At 36.7% G+C, this 18,915-nt stretch overlaps 1 non-coding gene across 1 annotated transcript; it reads left to right on the top strand.

Moving 5' to 3' along the window:
* Positions 1 to 2,133: 2,133 nt before the first annotated feature.
* On the top strand, positions 2,134 to 2,240 carry LOC128283326 (small nucleolar RNA R71). Its single transcript, XR_008273668.1, has one exon. It is a non-coding gene; the product is annotated as a small nucleolar RNA R71 (small nucleolar RNA).
* Positions 2,241 to 18,915: the final 16,675 nt, after the last annotated feature.

Below are 18,915 nucleotides of genomic sequence, written 5' to 3'. Positions count from 1 at the left end.
ATCATCCCTTTTTCACCATCTTCCAGGATGATCTTGTGCATGCATACAGATGGACTAATACCGCGAATATCAGCTATGGTCCATCCAATAGCCTTCTTAAATTGTTTCAGAACTAAGATAAGTTTCTATTCTTGCTCAGTAGTTAACTCTGTTGAAACAATCACAGGTAGAGTAGAAGCGTCACCTAAATAAACATATTTTAAATGAGAAGGTAATACCTTGAGTTCTATTTTAGGTGGCTCCTCGATTGACGCTTTTGGCTGTGTGTAATCTCTCTCCTCTAAATCCAAAAATTCAAAACGGGATTGTGGATTAAATCCCTTTTGATTAGCTTTTAGCAAAGCTAAGTTTTCATCCTCCTCTTCATCACTTGGAGGGTCTGATGTCAAAATTCTTTCCAGAGGATCCTCAACAGAGTTGAGTTCCTTCTCCACTATTAAATCCTCTAAGTCGGATACTGCAGAACAATCATCTATTGCGTCAGGAAATCGCATTGACTTGAAAACGTTAAATGTTACCTGATCGTCCTGAACGCGCATAGTAAGTTCGCCCTTCTGCAGATCAATAAGTGTCCTTCTGGTTGCTAAGAACGGTCTCCTCAGGATAATTGGTACTTCTTTGTCTGCTTCAAAATCTAAAATTACAAAATCGGCAGGAAATATAAACTTATCTACACATACCAATACATCCTCGATTTTTCCTTCTGGATGTGTTAAGGATCGATCTGCTAGCTGAAGTGTAACTGTAGTAGGTCCAACTTCACCTATCCCTAACTTTTTAAATATCGACATAGGCATCAAGTTGATACTTGCGCCCAAGTCACATAGTGCCTTACCACAATAAGCTGCTCCAATGTTGCATGGTATGGTAAAACACCCAGGATCCTTCAGCTTAGGGGGTAATTTGTCTTGAAGATATGCACTGCATTCCTTCGTCAAAGCTACCATCTCAAATTCTCCAAGTCTTCGCTTCTTGGACAGGATATCTTTCATGAATTTTACGTAATTTGGCATTTGTTCAAGTAGTTCAACCAACGAGATGTTGATATGAAGTTGCTTGAGTACGTCAAGGAACTTCTTGAATTGGACTTCCTGTTTTTGCTTCTGGAGTCTTTAAGGGTAAGGTGGTGGAGGTTTATATACTGGAGTTGGTACTGGTTGATTTGTCTTTGGCGGTAATTCTGCTGCTAACGGAATGGTTGGCTGATCAGAATTGGCTGGTTTTGAGGTTACCTTTTCAGGTATTGCAAGTTCTAGTTCTAGTGGAACAGGAACTTCAATACTCGGTTGAACTTCTTCCGAATCTTGAGCTTCAGCATGCTCCTTTTCAACTTCAATGATGTTGGGCTCTACCATTTTTCCATTCCTCAATGTTAGTACTTTACAATGCTCCTTCCCTGGATTTCTCAGATTTTTCGTATCACTAGGTAAAGCACCTTATGGATGGTTCCTAAGTTCAGTAGCAAGCTGGCCCACTTGATTCTCTAAATTCCTTAGAGTGGCGTCATTCTTCACCATGTATGCCTTCAATAAATTCTCTAAGCTATTGGACGATTCAGCCTGAACTGGTTTCTGAACTTGCTGTGAAAAGCTAGGCGGCTGGGTTGGTCTAGGTTGGGCATAGTTGTTACTACCTCCAACCCCTTGGTTACTCCAGGAAAGATTGGGGTGATTTCGCCACAATGGGTTGTAAAAGTTGGATTGCATCCCTTGCCTTCCTCGGTTCTGGTTTTGATTACCTGTGTAGTACATGGATTCTGGGTTTGACGAACATTCTTCAAACACATGTCCTTCCCCACAATAGACATAGGCTATATTCTCATATTGGTTAGGTGGTTGAGCTGCTAAACTGTTAAACCCATTAGTGGTAAGATTTTTTAACATTGAAGATATCGAAGATACCTAGGATGCAAGTGAAGTGAGAGTGTCCACTTCATGGATTCCAGCAACTCGTCTTCCTGACGTTGCTCTATTAGTTGGCCACTGATAATTGTTACTGGCGATCCTCTCGATGATTTCATAAACCTTATTGTAAGATTTAGATAAGATAGCACCGTTAGCAGAAGCATCTACTACCATCCTTGTGTGAGCATTGAGACCATTGTAAAATGTCTCAAGTTGGATGCAATACGGAATTCCGTGATGAGGGCACTTTCGTAATAACTCTTTGAATCTTTCCCATGCCTCATACAAGGACTCATCATCCATTTGTTGGAAAGCAGTAATCTCATTTCTCAGCTTAGTAATATTGCTAGGCGGGAAATACTTCACAAGAAATCTCTCTGCTAGCTCTTGCCATGTAGAAATCGAGTTCAGTGGCAGTGAGTTTAACCAGGCTCGAGCACTGTCCCTCAGTGAGTACGGGAACAATTTTAATCGTAATGCATCTTTGGGTACTCCGGCTACCTTGAAAGAGTCGCTCACCTCCATAAACAGTCTTAAATAAAGATGAGGATCTTCAGTAGGCATTCCACTAAACTGGCCCACTGTTTGAAGCATCTGGAACATGACTGGCTTCAGCTCGAATTGTTGTGCCTCGATCTCGGGTCTTCTAATACCTAGATTAAGGTCATTAAAAACCAGTACGGCATATTGTCGTAAAGCTCTATCCCTATCATCAGCAATAAGGATAGGATTTTGAGCAAGGTTTGCTCTGTTTCCTTGATTGATATTCTTGAAATTCATCTCTTTGGTCCTTCTTTGGTTCGCTTGTCTTCTTCGTTGGCAAAAGGTTCGTTCTATTTCAGGGTCCACTGGGAGTAAGTCGATACTTCGATCAATACTCATAAACACCTGAAATAATCAGAGAAGAATTAATTAGGTAAGTAAAATTGAACAGGAAAATAAAAGAACCAAAATGTAAAAATAAATTCACAAATAATGTTTTTTTTTAAAAACAGTCCCCGGCAACGGTGCCAAAAACTTGGAACGGTGGAAATGTGCAAGTGTACACAATCGTAACAAGTAATAAAGTGATAAATAAATGTCGAGTTATCGTACCCACAGGGATTGTAAAAAATGATATTTATGAAATTAATTAAAACACTTTGGTGAGGTAAAAATGATTTTGGTTTGAAAAAAGTGATTTATAAACTAAGATTTTAAAACTAAGTAAACAATTTAAATAAAATAAAAGAGTTCTAGTGCACGATTTCAATTAAGATTTAATCAAGATGATATAATTGTGTTGGATTAATTATACCTTTTTAACTTAGAAATATTAAATTCGTGCTTATGCTGTTATGAATAAATTCATGGCAACCCAGTAATTTGCTAACTTATGAATGTATTTACTAATTAAAATTCCATTTATCTCTTGAACATATCCCTATGCCAATTCAACCGACCAAACAAATTTAATAAAGTAAACATGCTATCGCACATACATACTTATTGAATTAAATTATCTCTCGCATATTCCTATGTCGATTCAACCGATTAATTCAACTTAATAAACATGTAAAAGGTTATGTGAAGTAACAACGTAGCCATGCCTTGAAACAATTTAATCACAACAATCTTGCAAGTTATGCAAGGCATATGTATCGCCAAATACAATGCTAATTTAATTTTCAGTTACCTTAGAAGAATTAAACATGCACTGATTAAGTACTGAGTCCATTAATTGCAATTTCAATCCATTTAAACAATTGATTCTTTAGTTATCTAAACAATTATAATGCCAGATAACCTAAGCATGATTTTACTTAATCAAGCATTTCACCGAGGCCTATAACAGCATAAACACTATTTTAATAATTCAAGTAGGCAAAATATAATCAACCCAACACGAATTAAATTCAAGATAAATTGATTAAATTAACCATTTCAACAACAATATTTTTCATAGATATGTTCATAATAAAAACAACAGAAATTAAAAAGAAAGGGAACAGAAAGCAAATCTAGTGTTTCTCTGCGGCTCGACTGTTGCTCCATTCTTAGTCTCCGTTGTCTTTGCCGAGCAAGGCTTCTATGAATCCTTGATTTCTGCCCAATATGGATGAAGAACACCTCTTTCTCAAGAGAGGAAATTGGCACAAGAGGAAGGGAAAATGGGATGGAGAAATGGAGAGGAAACTTTGAGAGAAGTGAAGAGCAGATGAGAGAATGTTGTGGAATAAGGGATGTTGAGGGATGCTTTGAAATGGGCAGCATAGGGTGGATTTTATAGCTGAAGAGGGCTGCTAAAAATAGAAAATTCAGTAGCCAAGAGAGCCCTCCATGGCTGGCCACACACATGGCAAGGTTGAAGCTTTCAACCTTGCTAAAAATAGGCTGTGGCAAATCTACAATGCCTAAAATAAAGGTGGGGTTTGAACGTAATTTGGAGGTTTTTCAAGGGCCTTCTTGCAAGAATATTTTATCAACTAATTTTCTTATTTGGGTCAGCCAATGGATGGTTCTGGTCAGCCCAATTAGTGGCTGGTTCGGCTCACTTCATTCGGTTCAACTAGTGCGGTTCACTAGGCCCTTTCTTCATAATTAATTAAAATTAATTCATTTAACCTAAATTAAGTTGGAAATAAATTAAAATTAATTTAATTATGAATTAATACAAATTTCTGGACCTTCTTGGGCTGGAAATTAATTGGCCTCGATATTTCAAATTGCTCTCGATTTTGTTCTTCTGGCAGTGTTCACTGGGCCCTTTTTCTCCAATTGTGTAATTCTGTCAAAAATAACCAAAATTAATCAAAATTAACTACAAAATAAATTAAAATTCATAATGTTCATATTTTTAACATAATTTAATTATTTTATAATATTTAATTATTTTTTGACAAGAATTTAACCGAATTTGCATGAATTTAAGTAGAATTGGGCAAGAAAAAGTATATAAATTTTTGTGTTTCCAATCACCATGTGAGGTTTGGTTATTAGTTCAATTAGTTCTGCCTTATCAGGGATTTCAGCTGACTGCATTGGTTCGATCTTTGTGGGATATTCTTCTTCTTTGGGATCATCACTCAATTCAACTTGTTGCTGTAGAACAAAATCTTCGGCTATTCAGGATCTTCTTCTTCTTCTTCTTCTTCTTCTTCTTTACATTTGTAAGAATTTTAACTTTTAAGCACAAAATTATTATTGTAAAGGGAAAGCATGCTGGGCCAGAACGTCTAGCGACACAATTTCGAATTTATCTCAAAATGATCTTTCCCACATCAATGGTCTTTGCCATTCAAATCGAGTATAATAAGACCATTCGCTATAATGAAATTGTGGTCCCATGTGAAATAGGCATAAGGCTGAACTAAACAAAATAAAACCATACCTTCACTAGTGGTGTCAAATATTCTCTGTGACAAGTGTAAGTTCCATGCTTTGACACAGTCCACTTAGAATTCGGAACTGTAAGTTCCTCGAGATTTTCTTACAATTCTCTGGCCTCAATATTTTCCAATAAGGAAGAATATTCGTCGTCTTCAACATCAGATAAATCAAAGAATTCATTAATAGTGCTTGAATTTATTGGTACCTTGATTCCATCGATAGAGACTTCTGCTAATTCGCTTGAGGTCAAATTCACATAAAGTTCATGAACTAACTCTTCATTTACACTTGACCTTTTCTCACAAAACACTTCCCAATACAAAGCTTCAACAACTTTTCTAATGCTTGCCATGAAATTAGTGTAATTTTTTTCTTTTAGTGTAAAGCCTTTTTTTGGAAGTATTTGTTGATTTTTGAAGATGCTATCGCATCTAGTTTTGGCTTCTACACAACGGAATTTGTTTTGTGATTCTTCAACTTGGACAGAGGCACGAGTTCTTTACGAGGCATGATTAACCTAAACATAAGATGGAAAAAATATTTTCTCAAAAATTCAATTTGCATAAAATATTAAAATATTAATAAATTTAAAAATTAAAAAATTAAATAAAAATGAAATTTAGGAGAAAAATTTTCTTACCACATTTGTATAAAAGGCAATGACTTAATAAAATAAATAAATTTTAAAGCAAAAGATTTTGATTGAGGTTTGGTTGAAGGGTGATGGGTTGGAGGCTAGTTATGATGGAGCTGTGATGCAAAGGTGATAAGGGGCGCACGGGGTAGAGGCAAGGGCAACAGCGGCATGCAAGGGAGCAGTGGTACGCTAGGCTACAGCAGTGCCTTGGTGCAATGAAGATAGTAGCAAGGTTGGTGTGCGGGTGGCAAGGCGTGCAAGTTGTGGCATGGGTAGGAAGCAGCAGCAATGTGCGAGGCCTGGTGTGAGCAGTAGGGCATGGGTGGGCCGCGTGGAGGCTGGAACATGAGCTACTGGGCGCGCAACCTGGTGCAGGAGCTGCTGGAGCATGTGATGGTGGTTGCTAGAGGATGAAGCTGCTAAAGCTAATGGTGGGAAGGTTGTATGGAGGTTGGTTTGATGGATGGTGAATGATGTGAATGATGGGTGAATGTGGTGGTATTTAAAGTGATAGAGGGAAGGAGTTCAACTAGAATTCTTAGAATAAATTAACAATAAAATATCCTAAGTCCTAATGTCATATAAAGTTAATAAAATTTAATATATAATATAATGTATATAAAAATATTAATTTCTATTACTTTATTTATCAAAGTAAAATCTCTTAATTAAAATATGATAAAATTTAAACCAATTCTAATTCTATACAAAGTTGATAATAATTAATATAAATTAATATAAATATAATTTTATATTATTTATTATCATCTTATTTATTAAAATTAAATTAAAAATTTTATTTTAGTTGCCTTTAAATATATTTACAAAAGGAGATAGCTAATTTTAATATTTACAAGAACAACCAAATTTTGCAAATAATTCAATTAAGTACCTAAACTTAAAGAAAATTTGAAAATTGAGCTACAATTAAAGCTTGGATCGAATTGACCCTTTTATTTGAAAAAACTAAAAATTTATTTTGCCATTTAGGGAATAATTTCTCGAAAGGTTATGTTAAAATCAATTCCCAAGAAAGATTGGAGGGGTCATAAGCAGTCCCGCTTAAGTTCCTATCTCCTAGACATAATTTATTTTAACATACTCATCCTGAAAATATATCCTAAATCATTTATTTAAAAGAAAAAAAGAAAAATTAAGTATCCAATAAAATGAACGAGACTTTATCCCGTTTAATTCTATCCCCCCAGTAATGTTTCAAATGCTGAGCATTAACTCGAAAAGTACCTCCCTTACCTTGAAGTTCGACAGCTTCATTATGGAAAAACCTGGTGAATAGTAAATGGACCGGACCAATGTGATTTCAACTTATCTGGAAAAACCCTTAATCTTGAATTGAACAACAAAACTTGCTGGCCTACTTCAAATTCTCGAACTCGAATGTGCTTATCATGTCATCTCTTTAATCTCTCATTGAATAACTTGGCACTTGCATATGAGAAAGTTTAGAATTCTTCTAACTCGTGAAGTTGAAGCATCTGTTTCTCTTTGGCAAGCTTAGGATCCAAATTGAACTGTTGGAGAGCCTAGTAAGCTTTATGTTCGAACTTTAAGGGCAGATGACAAGCTTTCCCAAAAACCAACCGATAGGGAGACATCACTAAAGGTGTCTTATATGCTGCCCTGTAGGCCCAAAAAGCATTATCCAGTCTTTTGGACTAGTCTCGTCGGTTTGGGCAAACTACCTTCTCGAGTACGCCCATTCATCTACGGATAGTAAGCTGTTGCAACCTTGTGATTCAGTCCATGTTTGTGGAGTAACCATTTCAACCATTTGTTCACAAAATGTGACCCTTCATCACCGATGATGGCCCTAGGAGTACCAAACCCTTGTAAACACATGTTTTTGTAAAAACTTCATCACAACTTTGGCATCTTTCGTCGGATATGCCTCAGCCTCAACCCACTTAGATATGTAGTCTACTACTACTAATATATACTTGTGACCAAAAGATGGAGAGAAAGGACTAAGAATGTACCAACCCGTTTTTAGCTAAATCAGAATAGTGGTTTCGGGACCATAAATCTGACTTCAAAAAAATTATTTTATTATTATTTTAATATTTACAGCATGATATTAGAGTTTTGTGAAATTTTTGTAAAGAAATTTTATCGTTTAAGTGTTTAATTCGGTAAAAAGGACTAAATCGCGTAAAGCATAAAAGTTGTGTTCTATAAGCTAAAGGTGTCAAATAGCTATAGAACTTAAAAGTGAAGGTCCTTATGTGGTAAATAGCCCATTTATGAGATAGTAGATGATAGTGGAGTGGCAATTGGTGTTATTATTAATTTTTTTAAAGGGTAAAAGTGTAAATAGGTAATTAAAGTTAATAATCAATAAAACAAAGCCAAATATCATCATTTTCCATCCATTTACAACCGAAAATGGGGTTTAAAATAGCCATTGAAGAGCTTGACATTTGGCCATGATGTTTTTGCTGAAATAGGTACGGTTTTAACTCCGTTTTTAATAATTTCTAAGATTTTTGAGCTCGTTGCAGCTTAATCTAGCTAGCCCGTATCTCTGTTTTTGAAACTGTTATAGATTTGGAACGATGCCATTGTTGAATGCTTGATTATTTAGATGTTTTATGATAGTTTATTAATGTTTGAAGCTAGATATACAAGTTTTATAAAATGATTTTTGACAAAAATGCAAATTAAGGATTAAATTGAGAAAAGTGTAAAATTCATGGTTAGGTGTGTGAATAAACTAAAATTATGGGCTGTTAGTAGTTTGGGTAAAATTCGGCTGGCTTGGTCTTGTCCTTAATTACATGAATTTTCAATTTTATGTGATAAGGACTAAATTGCAAAAATGTAAAATAATAGGGGCAAAAGTGTAATTTTTTCAAAATGTGTAAATTGTGTTAACTTGAATGAATTAATGATTAAATAAGAAAATTTTGTTATTATATAGATTGAGAAAAAATGAGATTCAGATCTAGAACAGAGGAAAATAAAGTATCGAATTAGTTGACCTAATTCGTCGTTACAGCGAATGAGATAATTTTTATGCTAATAAACATATTTATATTGTGTTATAAATGCTTAATTATTATTGAATTGAACTGAATGATGAATGGTCATGAATACGAGCAAGAATCGACGAAGTTACGATATCCAAAAGTCCCGTACGAACCTTAGGAATAGTATAGGATACAAATGTCATGACACTATGATTACCAAGATGTGATTACATGTAAGACCATGTCTAGGACATTGGCATTGTATTATGATTACGTCTAAGACCATGTCTGAGACATTGGCATCGTTATATGATTTCGTATAAGACCCTGTTTGAAAAGTGGCATCGATATGTGATAACATGTAAGACGATATCTGGGATATGGCATTGTACAACCTATTGTGACTTCTGAGTATCCTTAATGATTCTGAATGGTTCAATGAGCAAAGTCAAGATGAGAACGAAAGTACAATCGAATTAAGTGATACAGGTACGTACAGAACCTATATGAGAATCAAATGAAGGTAATTTGGTAGGTTCTTAGTGTATCATATATGAAATGAGAAAGATTAATGTATAAGTATGTTTCATGCCAAAATGTGTTTATTTGGCTATAATGAGGCATGAATTGGATGATATGTGAGATATGAGTTATATTTATTTTAACTAAATATACATATGGCACATAGTGTGCGAAATACCGTTATTTGATGATATTTCACATAATTCACTTAGCTAAAGAAAATGTGATGGAAATTGAATTGAATATATATATATATATATATATATATAATTGCTTTTGCATATGAAGATGTGAATAAATTGATAAGAACTATTCAAACCATATGTGTTTTGAATGAATAAACTTATGAAAATCTTGATTAACTATGTGCATGAATTCGAGATAGAATGGTACAATAATATGAATTATATCATTTTTCGAATAATGGTTTTAAATGCAGTTATTTAAAAATATGAGTTTATTACCATAGAGCTTACTAAGCTTTATAGCTTACTTTGTGTTATTTTCTATGTTTTGTAGTGATTCGGATGTTCGTTTGGGTTGGAAGTCGGTAGAGATCGCATCACACTATCTAGTTTTTGATTTCAGTATTTATGCACTTGTGACTTGATTATATAGCATGTATAGGCTTGAGTCTTTTTGATAAAGGTTTTGGTGATGTATTTGGCCATTTTATATGGCTTATTAATGATTTATGTTTGATGTGTAATTTGCCTTGTGTAATGGCATAATTTGGTATGGTTGGTGATGGTTCAATATAATTATTTGGTCAATTGGTATATGATAAGTATTTACTTATGAAAAACATGAATTTGGACTTAATAAAAGAATGGATAATAGATGATTTATGAGTCAACCTTTCTGTGTAATTGATGGTAGTAAAAGTACATATTGAAATAGGTTGTATTGATAAGTATGATAGGTACTTTGGTATATGATTGAATAGTTGAGTAATGAGGAATGAATCATGCTAGTTGGTATGCATTTGAATGTACAAATGATATTGATTTGAGTATATGAATGCTTGATTTTGAAATAGCTTATAATGTGTATTGAAATGGATGTTTAGGCTGCCTAATTGTATGATGAATTAGTACTATTGTGGTTGTTTAGGTGATCATGAAAAAGGGTGGCAAATTGGCATTGCAAATGGTCTATTTTTGTCCACATGAGCAGAGACACGGGCGTGTGTCTCAACCGTGTGCGACACTGTGTAATAGTCTGGTTTAGACCCTACTCAAAATAGTGGTTTCGAAACCACATATCCGAGTAAAAAATATTTAAATATTATTTTTCGTGTTTATGATATGTGAATGAGCATGTGTGAAAATCTCGTATGAAAATTTGAATGTTTGTATGCTTAATTTTGAAAAAGGACCTAATCGCATAAAATGTAAAAGTTGCATGCTATTTGTTAAAAGTTCTTATTTGATTTGACTTTATGATTGTGAGGTCCTTATGAGGTTATTTCACCATTTAATGAATTAAATGACATAAAAGGGCATTAGTTGGTGGAATTTTAATAAATTATAATAAGGTTAAATTGGTAAAAAGCATATCAATGTTATATTAGTTAAAACCAAAGTTAAAAATCATCTTATTTCTATCATCCTTGGACAAAAATACAAGAAAATAAAAGAGAAAAGAATAGCTAGGTTTCGGCACTTGCAAGCTTTGATTTAGGTATCTTTTTGTTTCAGTTTTTGATAATTTCTACGTTTTTGTAATCATTGCTTTGAATACTATCAAGCCCATGTCTCAATTTTAGATTTTGTTGATGATTTTGAAATGTTCTATTGATGAAATTATGATCTTTGTGATGTTAGTTATTGGAAAGTAAAAGATATATGTTGGGTTGATATATTTTGTCTTTGAGTTTTTGGTGATTTTGAGTAAAATGGGCTAAATTGTGAAATTTGTAAATTAAAGGACTAAAATGTAAAATAAATGAAATGTGTGGACTAGTATGAGAACTAGGAGAATTCGGCCAAGCATGAGTATATGCAAATTATGTGTATTTTGTGATTTTGTGAATGAGGGACTAAAGTGTCAAAATTGAAAATGTGAGGGCTAAATTGTAAAATACCCTAAATGTATGTTTGTGGATTGAATTGAATGACTTGGTGAATAAAAGGGTTAATTTTGAATACATATAGATCAAGAAAAGAGGAATTCGGATTTAGACCGAAAAAAGTCAAAGATAATCGAGTATACGATTCAAATCGACAATTCCGAGTACGAGGTAAGTTCGTATGTGATAAATGATGTTACAAGTATATTTTGATGTTTTGATTATAAATGCATTGTGTATATATTTGATTATTGATTGAATACGATCATAAATCAACTGCATTTGGCACTATGCGTGAAATTCAAAATAGCTTCAGCTATAAATAGCACTAAGTGTGCGAAATGGTATAGCTTCGGCTGTAGGAGGCACTAAGTGTGCGATACCAAGATAGCTTCGGTTAATTGAGATGGCACTAAGTGTGCAGAATCATTCTAGCTTCGGCTAAACCTTAAAGCACTAAGTGTACGGATGCTTAAAGCATGAATAATCTTTGGAAAGATCTAAAATATCTGGACGAGAGATGAGAATGAAAATGAATGAATACGGGAAGGTTTAGGTATGTACGATACCTATGTGGTAGATGATATTATGTATATGAAGTTCGTGGATTGGTATAAACATATGAATTGTGTTGGCATAGAATTGATGATGAATTAAGAACTAATAAGTATTTATGTGTTCATGTTTTATATTTTATAAGTTGATGATGATATTTAGTACGAGCTTACTAAGCTTTTGAAAGCTTACTTTATGTGTGTTTGCATTGTTTTATAGATATCGAAGCTACTGTGAGCTCGGGGATCGTCGAGGATCATTACCACACTATCGAATCTCATTTTGGTACCTTTCGAAATTGTATATAGTAAAGTGTAACACCTCAAACCTGGCCCAGACGTTATGGCCAAATCTACGATGTCACATTGAAGTGAATTTCGAAAAAACGTAGTTTCATTAAGAAATCCAATCTTTTAAAAAAACCTCGTTGTGATGAAAATCTATAATTTCTTGGTTGTTGTTAAAGGCTCAAGTTGATATAGCAAAGAGATACTCATTTTAGGTTGTTGTTGAACTTTTTAAACCATGTCTGTTTGCGGAAGCTTGTGGTAAATATTGCAATAGCGTGGTAATTTGAAAACATAAATATATTTTAGAAAAACCGTGGCCTACTTCTAACATATATGATTTAAAGTAAATAAAATCCCAAACCAAGGAAAAACTTTAAGAGGCCTTATTACATAACTGAAACCCAAATTTAAAAGCTCCAGGAATGAAAATTTAAAACAGTAGCAAAAGCTGTCGTGTGGCCCCTATCGAGTCCCTCACAGTACCGGCCCGCCTATGGATTACCTGCACAGGAAAGCAGAAGCGTGAGCTTATGAAAACTCAGTGTGTAATCCTTTACTAACAAACAATCGTTCAGTAAGTAGATACAGTCGGGGCCTAAGCCCTTTCCAGTAGCAGTTTAATCTTAGTTAGGGCCTTAGCCCTATTCAGTAATAGTATCAGTGTGGGCCTTAGCCCATCTCAGTAACAGTAATAGAAATGAAATCAGATAATCCTACCCATCCATCCTTTACACTCCACTCTATCCAGCCCTACACTCCATGTGGGGATAAAATTGACCCACTCATCCCTGTACTCCAAAATATAGCACCAGTTGCGGTACTGAAACAGTATTTGCAGTAGAGCTGCCAGTAGTAGGCTTATAGCCTTTTAGTACACTTCGTCCAATATCATATATCCCACCCCATGCAATGCAACATAATATAAATGTATATACAATAAAAATGGCATGCTCAAACAATCAAACATCATATAAGAGTAACCTCACTCGTAGTGTTTTCAACCATTATACCCAAAGTCTCAGACACAGTGTATGCTATATAAGAGTGCATAGATCCAACATCAATCAATGCAGTATAAGGTACATTATGAATAAAGAACGTACCCATAATAACATCTGGGGTGTCTCTATCCTTTAAGCGACGTGCAACATAATCCAGTGCCGACTGCCTCACCTCAGTATGACCAGCACCTCTGCCTGGTGCTCCATGACCACGGCCCATACCATTTCCACCTCTAGCCTGACCAAGGCCTCTCGATGGCTACTGAACACCTCTCAGCGGCTAAATAGTACCCATACCAGTAGCTTGCATCTGATCGGGCCTCTGTGGACAATCTCTAATATGATGCTCCAAAGATTTTCACCTCAAACATGCCCCTATTCATTTCCAACACTCGTCCTGATGGCGTTTCCCATAAATAGCACAAAACTGCGGCCTAAAAGTAGCAACAGAGGGCCCACTGTGACTGGCCCATCAATTTTGGCCTTTTTCTTAGGCCTCAAAACCGAACTTGAGGACTCCCAAACCCTCTTGTTCCTACCCCTGTCCGACTCACAATTCTGGCGCTCAGCGCGATTTACATCCTCGGCGATCTTCGCCTTTTCTACTAACACAGCAAAATCTCGCTTCCTCTATGGAGCTATTAGAACTCGCAGATCATCCTTGAGGCTGTTCTCAAAATGAACACAGTATTCATATTTAGTTGCTGCCATCCCACTTGCATAATGGCTAAGTCGCAAAAACTCAGACTTATACTCAGCTACTGATTTATCCCCTTAAGTCAAATTCAGAAACTCTCTCTTTCGGGCATCCACATAAAGAACGCCTACATACTTTCCTAGGAACGCAATCATGAAAAATTCCCAAGTCAACCGGTCAGGCTGAGTATCCACTTTAACTGTAAGCCACCACTGATAGGCTTCATCTCGAAGTAATGACATTGCACCTTTTAATTTCTGCTCTGGGATGCAGTCGAGGTTATCCATGATGCTCTGTGGCCTCAATCCAATATTTAGCCACATTAGCGGCAACTCCAGCTTTTCCCCTAAAAATCTCAGCCCCATTAAACCTGAGTCGTTTCGTTACTGACCCACGGCCTATAGTACCAGTATTGGGCCCAACGACCCTTTCTAAAAATTCATAGCATAGCTTGGGATAGTGCATCGTCCCCAGGCGCACGATCATGTAACCCAGTCTCAGTCACAAGTGAAGCCGGTGCCTCTCTAGCTTCATTGTTGGCATATGACCCAATGCTGACGATCCAACTTGAGCACCTCCACGACCTCCGACATGGCCTCTTTTACCCCTTCCACGAGTACTTCTGGTGCTCATTATCGTATTATGTATTTATCTGTATTAACAGTTTTATGCATCAATTTCATAGTTCCAGTGTATATTAACGGATGTTTTATGAAAAACAGTATCAATAATTTTAGTGCTTTCTTGTTTTCATAGATCGTATTTCCACTACAGTCTTAGTTTACCCTAAACAGAGTATTCCAATCCAGTCTACTACCTATAGTAGTCTTAATATTTCATCTAAACAAGTTGTATTTTCAGTGAACTTACAGGATCGGCGCCGGAGACTAAGTAGACCACACATTTAGTAAAACACTTTTTAAATCACTTGAAATAGTTCTTTTTCGGAGTTTTAAGTTCTAAGGAAAACCCAAATCAACAGCCGAGTTTTGCAACCTGACTCTGATACCACTAAATGTAACACCCCAAACCCGACCTAGACGTTATGGCCGAATATACAATGTCACCTGAAGTGAATTTAAAAAAAAACGTAGTTCGGTTGAGAAATCTAATCTTTTAAAAAAACCTTGATGTGATGAAAATCTATAATTTCTTGGTTGTTGTTAAAGGCCCAAGTTGATATAGCAAAGAGATACTCATTTTAGGTTGTTGTTGAACTTTTAAAACCATGTTTATTTGCGGAAGCTTGTGGAAAATATTACAATAGCGTGGTAATTTGAAAACATAAATATAGTTTAGAAAAACCGTGGCCTGCTCCTATCAGATATGATTTAAAGTAAATAAAATCCCAAACCAAGGAAAAACTTTAAGAGGCCTTATTACATAACTGAAACCTAAATTTAAAAGCTTAAGGAATGAAAATTTAAAATAGTAGCAAAAGCAGTCGTGTGGCCCCCGTCGAGTCCCTTGCAGCACCGCCTGCCTATGGATTACCTGCACAGTAAAGTAGAAGCCTGAGTTTATGAAAACTCAGTGTGTAATTCTTTACCAACAAACAATTGTTCTGTAAACAAATACAGTCTGGGCCTAAACCCGTTCTAGTAGCAGTTCAATCTCAGTTAGGGCTGCCCTATTCAGTAACAGTATTAGTGTAGGCCTTAGCCCATCTCAGTAACAGTAATAGAAATGTAATCAGATAATCCTTAATGATCCATGCAACAGTAGGTCCACAGTCATCTCGGGTGACCCGTGCAGCCTTAATGATCAAATAGTGAAAATGGGCCCAAGCCCATAATTCGTCCCATGTGGGCCCACACGCTCGTGTGGCCAATAAATCCCAAAAATAATCCTGGCAGTTTAAGCTACATAGCCTGGCCCAATAATCTCTACATGTCCGTGTGATTTACTAGTGAGGGGCCCACGAGCTCGTAGGGTTAACTCGGCCCATTTCAGCCTAACGTGGTCCAAAACGGCCTAAGCCAATGAAAACACTCATGGTGGCCTCTACGATCAAACGGCCATGTTTTATGCATTCGGATCACCACACGAGTGAGCGCCCGCTCATGTAGCAACGCTAGCCTTATTTTTCGAGTTTTGCCGAATTACGATTAAAGCAGTGTGATTACACACCTATTTATGAAAACGTGTCAATAGCCCACGAGCACGAAACCTACATTCAATCAAGGTATTTTGTTAGTTGATTGACAATAGGGCTAGCCACCCCCTCTTATGCGGTCCCAACTTGTCAAAATACCTAGCTTTGTTTGAACAAGAGGGTCTAGTCCTCTTAGACCGTTGACTAAGATTGACCACATGCTCCTCGTCAGAAATCTACGTTACCAGCGAAGTCTATTAGTTACAATTGCCAAAACTCGTGAGTCCGATCAACAACATGAAACCCCAACATAGGGACAGTGACATTCGGCCAACACCAAAAGATGTAAGCCAACCAGTCCCAATTGAACACAATAACTATAAACAGGGTTACCTTTGATCGAGTGATGAAGGGAAGGTTCAACTGCTTCAATATCGCTTACAACTCCTACACTCTTTGAGAAACTAGGAATCCACAAACGCCACACAAGAAAAGGGAGATGTGATTCTGCAAGAACCATAGAAGAGTAATCGGCTAAAATAGTAGAAGAGAAAGGAGACTTGATAAGAGTTGAGAGAAACAAGAAGAAGTCGAGTGCTTACCGATTTGCCAGAGAATACTTGCAACAACCGAAACTAGAACAGAGGAATACATAATTCGATCAATGTATCTAGATGAGAAGAAGGGAAGAAAAGATGTAATCGATTTAGTGAAGTCGACTAAGAAAGGGAGAAAAAAAGAAGAACCAAACGAAACCAAGACTGAAAACCCGAACAAGTTAGAGAAAGGTATTCGACCAAAGGGAAAACAAGGGGAAAAAGACTACCAAAGTGCAGGAGAACAGAAGAGGTCGGCTACAAAACACTGTTGAAGAACAAACCCAAATGACCAAGTCCCTGAATGGACACACTCAATATTCAACTAACAACAAGACCCTAAAACCAAAAAGAGGAAAGAAGCCAAAAGAAGCGACAGTTATCAAAAATGGGAGAAAAAACCACGTAATTTCGGCACCCAAAGGATTCTAATCGAATTTTCATAATGGGAAATCCCACTTTCGGCCAACTACTACCTCTCTCCCCACTCTATGATCCCCTTCTCAACTTTCTCCCCAAATCTCTCCTTCCAACCCTCAACCGACCAATTCAAAACCCTTTCAAACTCCTCCTAAATTCCGGCCACACACCCCACTCCCCTTCAAACACTCCAACTGCCCACTGGCTTCAGAGTTCTACTACTTCTCAACTTCCTACATGGAACAACAACTAAAATAAACACCCTTGTGCGCAACAGGGCTCGAACCCAAGACCTACTAGCGGCAGTAACACGCCACTACCCCTTGGACCAACAAGCTTTTTATGTCATATTTTACCGAATTTTATTTAAGAGACCTACTAAACAGAGACATGTTTAATTCCAGCCAAAAACAAAATTTTGTACAAGTCAAGTCTTGAACTTAGGACTTCTCTAATACTTCTTAGGACACTTAACCACGGAAGCAAGCATGCATTTATGCATCACAACACACAAAAATAAATACTTAGATTTTTGGGGCATTACAACTCTACCCCCTAAAGGAAATTTTGGCCTCAAAATTTACATGATCAGAATAGATGTGGGTATTGCTGTTGCATCGTTTCCTCGGGTTCCCACGTGGCTTCCTCAGAACTGTGATTACTCTATAGCACCTTAACTAGTGGAACATACTTCCTCCTCAAAATGTTCACATCACAGTCTAAAATCTGAACCAGCTCCTCCTCAAAGGTCAGATCTGGCCTAACCTCAATCTCCTCCGTTGAAACGATGTGTGCAGGATCAGAATGATATCGCCTCAACATAGAGACGTGGAACACATCATGAATCCAGTCCAACTCTATGAATCCAGTCCAACTCTGGAGGTAACTCAAGTTGGTAGGCAATTGGTCCCACACGCTTCAATATACGATAAGGCCCAATGAACCTAGGGCTTAACTTTCCCTTCTGAACAAACCTCAATACCTTCTTCCATGGTAAGACCTTGAGAAACACCCAGTCCCCCACAGAATACTCAATCTCCTTACGCTTTAGATCTGCATATGACTTCTGCCTGTCGGATGCCGTCTTCAGTCGATCCCGAATCAATCTAACTTTATCTTCAGTATTAGGAATCAATTCAGGACCCAGGAATGCCGTTGCCCAAGTCAGTCCAACACATCAGAGTACGACTTTTACGACCATATAATGCCTTGTAAGATGCCATTTGTATCCTGGAATGGTAGCTATTATTGTGCGTAAACTCTGCCAATGGCAAGTAATCCACCCAATTGCCCCAGAAGTCAATCTCACAACTCCTCAACATGTCCTCCAGTATCTGAATCACCCTATCTAACTGACCGTCTGTCTAAGGATGAAACGCTGTTCTAAAGTCCAACCTTGTACCCAATGCTTCATGTAACTTCTTCTAGAACCGAAACGTGAAGTGAGGATCTCTATTAGATATTATAGAAATCGGTACCCAATACAATCGCACTATCTCAGATACATACAGCTTAGCCAGTTTCTGCAGCGAGTAATCAGTACGAAAAGGTATGAAATGGGCAGATTTAGTCAATCGATCAACGATGACCTATACTGAATCCTTCTTAGTAGGCGTTAAGGGCAGCCCACTAACAAAGTCTATAGTCACTCTCTCCCACTTCCACAGTGAAATCCTAACTGGCTGAAGCAACCCTGAAGGTAACTGATGCTCAGCCTTAACTTGCTGGAAAGTAAGGCATTTACTCACAAAGTCGGTAACCTCTCGCTTAA

This window comes from Gossypium arboreum, chromosome 10 (genome assembly GCF_025698485.1).
Source record: "Gossypium arboreum isolate Shixiya-1 chromosome 10, ASM2569848v2, whole genome shotgun sequence".
Lineage (NCBI taxonomy): Eukaryota > Viridiplantae > Streptophyta > Magnoliopsida > Malvales > Malvaceae > Gossypium > Gossypium arboreum.
This window is presented reverse-complemented; position numbering and strand designations above follow the sequence as displayed.